Below are 8,378 nucleotides of genomic sequence, written 5' to 3'. Positions count from 1 at the left end.
CATCAGTAGACTAGCCACCCTCTTTGTCCTCTATTCAGTACTGTTTCTAGCACACCCTCAGAGCTTTTTAGAGTTACCCCTGAATCTGGCAGCTAGTCATTGACTTTCATTGTTTAGGGATTAGTTCTTTGTTTTCTTGGACGAATGTTGAATATCACAATAATGTGGTATATTTTCTGTGGTATCAGAACTGTGACAAAGAGTACACACTTGACCAAAGTTTGCTAACTTGTGCGAGGTGGTTCCAAGATCTCTGTAACACGTGCTTCAATAGATGATATTTGTGGTTCTTTGTTTGTTGTTTCCAGATTGACCAGTTATCTATTGCTTCACAGGAGTCAGAGTAAAGTGATAAGTTTTGTATCACTTATCAAATCAACCTGAAGCAAAAGTAAACAGTGGACTTTGTGGTTTTTGGTCTCGACTCTGAGTCCATTTAAAATGTTGCTAGCTTTCTCTGCATCCTTTGGATCAATATAGTTAGCAAATCCATGCACTAAATTCTGTCCTGCAATTTTACCTGTCATGAATTTGCAGGATTCTATTTCACCATTCTCCCAAAGAGACTTCTGAATTCCAGTTGGGTCATATTCGGTGGTAAATGGTCAAGGATGAGGTTTGTTTTTGTTGTCATCTATGGTTGCACCTGTCTGCATGTGAAAAGGACACTTTCTGTTGTTGCCAGAGGTCCCTTGGTTTGTATTTGGTATAGTTCTCTTTGACATCTGAGGCCTCACTATAGCTGGAAGATTTTCTGTGTCTCATGGCTGTCTGGTCCAAAGTAAACACAGAGAGGCTTATATTAATGACAAACTATTTGGGTTATGGTTCAGGCTTATGATTAACTAGCTCTTACAACTTAATTCAACCCATTTCTATTAACCTATGTTTTTCCACGTGGCTTTGTGGTGTTACCTGTGTTCCATTACATCTTACTCCCCACCCCAAACCCAGGTTGCAGTGTCTCTTCTGACTCTGCCCTTCTTTTCCTTGTCTCTCTGCTTGGATTCCCTGCCTGGCTCTATTCTGCCTTGCCATAGGCCATAGCAGCTTCTTTATTAACCAATGGTAGCAACACATATTCACAGCATACAGAAAGACCATCCCACAGCACTTTCCATTTTCTGTCTAATAAAAAAGGAAGGTTTTCATTTTAATATAGTAAAATTACATATAACAAAAACAGTTATCAAGCAAGACTTATAGTTATAATATCTAGTCTATTTGTATTTAGCAAAATTAAAGAAAATATTCTATCATCTGTCCTATTTTTGTGAGTCTAAAGTTTCATATCTAATTTACCTTTTACCATGATTAAGGAAAACTATAATTATAACTAGCTAGTCTTCAACTCCATCAAAGACCCCAGAAGGATAGAATAATATCTGAGTAAACAGGAAGTGCACTGTAAGCAACTTCCAAAATTCTAAAAATGGCAGAGACAGCTGGCTGCCTGGACAGTCAATCAATGTTCCTCTGCAACGTCGGCGCATCTATCTTCAGCCGCAGGCCTAGAGTCTCTGGCATACTTTCCAGTGAAGCAGGAAATTTGAAGGATCGTTTTGTCTATTTTGGCAAAGTTTGTCAGTTGCTTTCCTCTGTGTCCTGTATAATGTCTGGCAGTTTCTTCTGTAAAGCAGGAACCTGAAAGAGCCAACCTGCCTTGTTTTGCAAAGTTCAGTGGTCACCTTCCAATGGGTCCTGCATGTCCAGTTTATACAACATACTCTCAAGCAGTCCAGGCAAGAGCAGTTTCTTGCCCAAACAGCTAGCCTTTTCCACATTGTAAGCAAACTCCATAATGAGTTTATTCGATGCCCATCATCTGCTTTGAAGTAATTGGTGCTGCCAGGAGCAGATGTGTCTTACTGTCCAGAAAAGTCTAAGTTCTCAAAATATTTTAAATGCCATATTCTGTAGGTCTTTGAAGTGTTTGAAGATTACCTACCTAATTGAAATATATATTTGTATACCTATAAAACTTAATTAACATGACTATAAATTGATTCTCATAGATGACTATTATTAATTTGTAATTCTTAATTATATATTACAATTTTAAATGAATTGAATAACCATAATACCTTAAACAAGAGTAGAAATATACATACAGTATAACAAAATTGACCTTAAATTTGTATCAATAAACCAAAACCCATACCAGCTGTTTTTTTGTTCAAAGTAGATTCAATAATCTACTCTTTTCCCCATAATTTTTATATCACATCGCCCTTTCTTTTTAGAATGAGATTGACTGTGACCATTAACCACTTACAATAACCCCCCTTTAAATGAAACAAACATTCATAAACAATATTTGGGGAATTTGGGCATAGCTTTCCATACAACTTCCTGCTGATTGGGAGTGCTGGCAATCTTGTGGGGATCCTGGGAAAATTTAGAATTGCGGTTACATCTCGGCTGTAGTAGTCTATGAAACTGCATTGTCTCAGCCAGTTGCCTTGAAGCTGTTCTGGATGTTGAATCATCTGGGCCGTAGCTGTCACTGGGGTATTTCAGGGGGTATTGGTCAACCAAAACATACTAGCCTGGAAGCAATCCACAGCTTCTCATCTTCTGTGGAAACAAAAGCAGAACCTCTTTTCCAAAGCAACATATCCTTAGACCCCAATTTTGAAGTCAAGATACCTTTAAAACAGACATATTGGTTTAACTAAGTAGCCCCTACAATCAAATGTCTCTCTGCAGTTAAAAATCCTATAGACAACATAATAATATACAGTATCCAGACTCTCTGTTTAATTTCTTATTTCATCTTTATGTGGCTTTTTTTCTTTTGTCTTACTTTTACTGTCTCTTTAAAGACTTCATTTTTTAGAACTATTTATTTCTTTATATAACTGCCCTTACTCCTTCTCCTTTCTCTTTCAAGCCTATGTACATTTTTTACACACACTGTAAACTGATGAGAGGTTTTTTTTCCCATCTGATCTGTCCTATTGTGTATCTGTAATCCTTTTCTGACCAGGAGAGTTTTTAAATTGTTAAGCTGCATGGCCAGGACCCAAGCTGAAGCTGTGGCTGATGACTCTGCCCTGCTTGGGTTTTCAACATGGCAGAGGCACACTTACTACCAGCTCTGGGAACCATGCTCACTGCCAACTCTTGGAAGCAGTGGGTCTTGGTAGAAGCAGTGCCTCTATCAAGAAGCGTGTAGCCCAGAAACTTTTTTTTGTCTGTACTAGCAAAAGGTAAATCCACCATGCAGTGTGCTGCACCGCTTAGAGACACCTCTGTGTACCACTGTGGGAATCTACTATGCTGTGCTCGAGCCTGAATGCCATAGCGTCTCTGTACTGTGGCTGTATGAGAGACATGAACTAGGAAGCTGCTCCTGGCTCTGTTTCTGTGCATTCAGAATCTTTTTTAGGGTTTTTCAAGTCTATGTGGATCAATGCCCGATGGTAGATGCCAAATGTAGCCAGAAGTTTTCCTGTGTTCTGCAGATGCTCAGTCCAAAGTAAACACACAGAGGCTTATATTAATTACAAACTGTTTGGTCTATGGCTCGGGCTTATCATTAACTAGCTCTTACAACTTAATTCAACCCATCTCTATTAATCTATGTCTTGCCACATGGCTTCATTCCATTAAATCTTGCTCCCCCCGCGGCTTGTAGCATCTCTTCTGACTCTGCTTTTCTTCTCCTTGTCTCTCTGCTTGAATTCCCCACTGGTTTTATTCTCCTTGCCACAGGCCATAGCAACTTCTTTACTAACCAATGGTAGCAACACAGGTACAGAAAGACCATCCCATAGCAATGGATGAGGTTTGTTTTGCTGTCATCTATGGTTGTATCTGTCTGCATATGAAAAGGACAATTTCTATTGTTGCCAGAGGGCCCTTCATTTATATTTTATGCAGGTCTTTTTGACACCCGAGGCCTTGCAGTGCTAATTACCATCATATACATAGCTGAAGTGTTTCTACTTCTCAAAACACCAGAACTTTCCACTTGGCCTCAGGTCAACTGCAGGGTCTCAAAGGCTGGTTCTTGAGCCTTAATCAGGAGGGTGGTAGAGGTCAGGCAGCTTAGTTGTCCCTGAGGTTGTCAGCACAGTCTCTCACCCTGATTCTGTAAAATGTAAGATTTTTCTCTTATTTGCTGCAGCTATCTTTGAGAACCATTTCATCATAATTTTTAGCAATGTATTTATGATATTTAGGCATTCTTATTCAAGTTTCCCAAATCATGACTTTATTTTCTAATTTGAATGAACAACAAATACACATTTTTGTATTTGATTGATGTTGTAGAATATTATTTTAAGATGTATTACATTTGTTTATGCTGTGGAACATTTGTTTTAATGATACAAAGATGTGTTGCATTCTTTTTTGTTGCATTTGTTTAACTCTGTGAAGCTGTGTTACTTGTGACTACCTAAAACACCTGATTGATCTAATAAAGAGCTGAATGGTCAATAGCTAGGTAGGAGAGAGAAACAGGTGGGGCTGGCAGGCAGAGAGAATAAATAGAAGGAGAAAAAGAGGTCAAGGAATAAGAAAAAGGAGGAGAGGAGGACATCAGGGGCCAGCTATCCAGCTACACAGTAAACCACAGAGGAAGAAGAAAAGATATGCAGAAAGACAAAAGCCCAAAGGCAAAAGTAGATGGGATAATTTGAATAAGAAAAACTGGCTAGAAACAAGTCAGTCTAAGGCCAGGCAATCGTAAGAAAGAGTAAGTCTTCATGTGATTTACTTGGGAGCTGGGTGGCAGACCCCCTAAAGAGTAAAAGAGTAGGAAAAAAAGCAACTACAGATTGGAGTCTTTTTGGTCACCTCCCATGGAACTACAGTTTGTCTTCCTTTACCCATTGTTTCTGAAGTCCAGAGCCTTGTGTAAGGTACATGAGGATTCTACTACTGAGCTTTGTTCTTAGCCCCCAAAATATACCATTTGGGCATTTAGGAGGATGAAGCCAGAAATTCATAAGTTGGAGGCCAAACTGGGTGACATTTGTAGACTTTGTCTATCTCTAGAAAAGAAAAGAAAAAGATATCTACTTGAAGATTTACAGCAGATGTACAGAACCATGGATTACATGGAAGAAGGAAGCAATGGAATAATTGATATCGAGGCCAGAATAGAGTAAGATACTTTTAGAACAATATTTCTTTTCCAATTTCATGGGTAAACAGTTTTGTAGTGTTAGCAGCTTTAGAGACGGCCACAGGCTCATTTCTTCCAAAGTGTTTTACAATATTTCTAAAGTACTATTTTTGATAGCAATGTTTTCCTCCTTTTCATTTACAAAAGAAATGAAATTAAATATGTTTTCTAGCAAAGCTAATTTTGTTAGATTTTGACTTGTGTTTGTTTTGCATTTTCATGAAAGGTGGGATATTATAGTCAAGAGGACATCTTTGCATTCATTAATGAACAGTATCCTGCCACTCCCTGGCCCTTAACCTTGATGTTTGTGTGTTTGTCTTATGATATCATACTTTATAAACCTCCAGAATTAAGCAGTTCATCAATGGGAACAGGTAGCTAATATACACATGATTACATAACCCCAAATTGAAATTTTAATTATTATCATATGGAAATTCATATATGATGTTTACCTGCACTGTAAAGTCTTCCATGAGTTTTTATATAGAAATAAAGATCTCCTTTTCATTAGTCCCATTTTTCAAAATAAGAAATGATGAAATTTTGCATTTTTCTCACAACCTGCTCTATTTATGCTGTTTATAAATGAATATAGTGCTGGAGAGTGAGAAAATGATTAAAAGCATTCACTGCTCCGACAGAAGATCTGAGCTCAGTTTTTAGCATCCATATTGGGAGACTCACCACTCACCATGACCTGTAACTCCAGCTTCAAGGGATTCAACCTCTTCTGTCCTTCACAGGCACTACACTCATGTGCACATGCTTACACACAGACACCTACACATAATTAAAAATAAAATGACATAGTAAAAAAAATAAGTTATATATCAATATATATATTTACATTTTCATGTATGCATATGTCCAGATACAATTTTTTCTACATGTACAATGTGTAAAATGCTTTCACTTAAAAGTATCTCACTACATGTTTCTTACAAAGATGAAAAGTATCTTGTTAGATATTTTTTAGCTTTGTCCAGTCTTTGCTGTTATAAACCATACTGAAATGATGCCCAGATATATATGTACATACAGCTATGTGAGTCTATACATGGGCTTACATATAACCACTCATATTTTATATGTGTGCTATAAAAATTCATATGCATTTATATGTGTGGTAGATAACTATAAAGGGAATTGTTGGACCATATGACAGTTTATTTTTCTTTTCTATATTTTCTAATTGTACTAATAGATCAGTGTAATGTTACATTTTCATCTCTCAAGTCCTGTTTTCACTCCCTAAAATTTAATAAAGCCTCTTCACTGACTTGATCCCCATACTGACTTGTGCTGACTCCCCTCTTGTTAGAAAATAATTTTTAACATTGTGTCATGCTTTGTTGCATGTTCCTGTAGCATTTACCTTGGCATAAAAGCTGTATATAAAAATCCAATCTTTGTGTCTTCTCATCTTCTATTATTGTTAATGTGGAATTGTCAATGAAGGCCATGCCTAATCTTAATCTATTGTCCAAGTTTTCATGCTTACACTTCATTTTAACTCTATTATTATTATTTATTCAAGAATAAATTCTCATCTATACAGATAATGTACAACAGGCTCAATTTTTTCTTCTTTCATTTGTACATAGACCTCAATGCTTCAGTAGGCCATGTCCACGCCTGGGCAACTGTGTAGTCAAAAGTAATTTTTAAAATGAGAGTTATAATTAAACACTTCTCTTTACTGGCCATGGCATTGATTATACTGGGCTTTTGGCCAAGTTACCTCTATGACCTTGGTTTTTGGCAGTCCTAGGAAGGTAATTTCTGTTGAGCATAAATTTAATGTTTTTCTTCAGTGCTCTTGAAAATCCTGACTTATTACTCCCTGAAATCAAGCTTACTATCCTGCTAAAGAAAAAAAGAAATCTATGTGTAAATCTGGATAAGGTATATCTAAACATGTTTTATATTGTGACAACCTCTTCTCTTTTATTTTATTACTACATCAAGGTGATTTTCCAGAGCCTTTTTACCATCTATTTTACATGTTTTGAACAAACATACAAAAAAAAAAATCTCTCCCCGATCTACCTTGATACATTTTCTTCCCAATGTGTGAGCAGCATGGACTCCCTTTTCACATGCCAACATTTTAATGGTATGAGTTGTTATTATTAGTTATTACTATTTTTGTGTATGTATACATGAGTGTGTGAGGAAGCCAAGGGAGGATGTGGGGTACCATGAATGTTCTGTGATGTTTGCTTTACTCCTTGGAGGCAGGATCTGTCACTGAGTCAGGAGTTAGGCTGAAGGCTACCAGGCCTTTTGTCTCTACCCTGCCCCCAACACTGCCTTTACAGGTGTGCAAGATTTTTATGTCCATGCTTGGGATCTGAACTCAGATCCTGATGTTCTTGGCTGCTGAGCAATCTGTCCAGCCCCTGAGCTGTGAGTTATTATTATTATTATTACTATTATTATTATTATTATTATTATTATTATTATTATTATTATTTGTACATGGGCCATTCTGCTCAAAGCTAATAGGTAGAAGCACTTTCATCTTTGGCAAGAATACCAGTAATGCTCTTTAAGGCTTTTGGTAATATGGCTGTTTACCTTGCCAGCTGCATCAATGTCATTTGCAACCCATAGCTCACAGTAACCAAAGTGTTTCAGCCCCATATTCTCACTGAAAGAGTCATGATGTATTTGGTAATAATATGATCCATTAAGCTGAGAATCCTATTATCCAAGTACTTTTCTTAAAAAAAAAATTGCATGTCAATAAGCATCTTTTCAACCATAGACTAAAATTATTCACTTGTATTATACTAGTGATGACTTCCAAAATGATATTGAAATAATGTATGAAATGTTAGTCATAGGAGAAATCATTTATGTATCATCGACTACAAAGCTTTTCTTTCTCTCTGACCCAAGTTATGTTGCTTCACATTGCTAAATAACCAATTTCTAGTGGCAAAATTACCCCTACATTTTCTCTTTAACGTTCAAATGCTCACATGCTCACACCTGATAATTCTATAATGATATATGTGGAATAGGTTCAATTCTTCCTTAAAAACTGGGGGAAATGAGTCTTTTGTAAAGCACCAAGATGCTTCTTTTAATCACACAATGAAGAGAAAATCATCCTATTGTCATCCTCTGTCACCTTTGGCTACTAGAAAACTCACGATCTAAATTTATGTTCAATCTCAGCGATTTCTTATCCTTCCCCGATGTGTAATCTATGGTCTCCATGCTTGAA

At 36.8% G+C, this 8,378-nt stretch overlaps 1 pseudogene; it reads right to left on the bottom strand.

Moving 5' to 3' along the window:
* Positions 1-370: 370 nt before the first annotated feature.
* On the bottom strand, positions 371-3,928 carry LOC131922628 (ELAV-like protein 4; annotated as a pseudogene).
* Between the last annotated feature and the right edge of the window lie 4,450 nt (positions 3,929-8,378).

Source organism: Peromyscus eremicus, chromosome 12 (assembly GCF_949786415.1).
Source record: "Peromyscus eremicus chromosome 12, PerEre_H2_v1, whole genome shotgun sequence".
Taxonomy (NCBI): Eukaryota; Metazoa; Chordata; class Mammalia; order Rodentia; family Cricetidae; genus Peromyscus; species Peromyscus eremicus.
The sequence above is the reverse complement of the archived record's forward strand: the minus strand, read 5'-3'. Positions and strand labels throughout refer to the sequence as shown.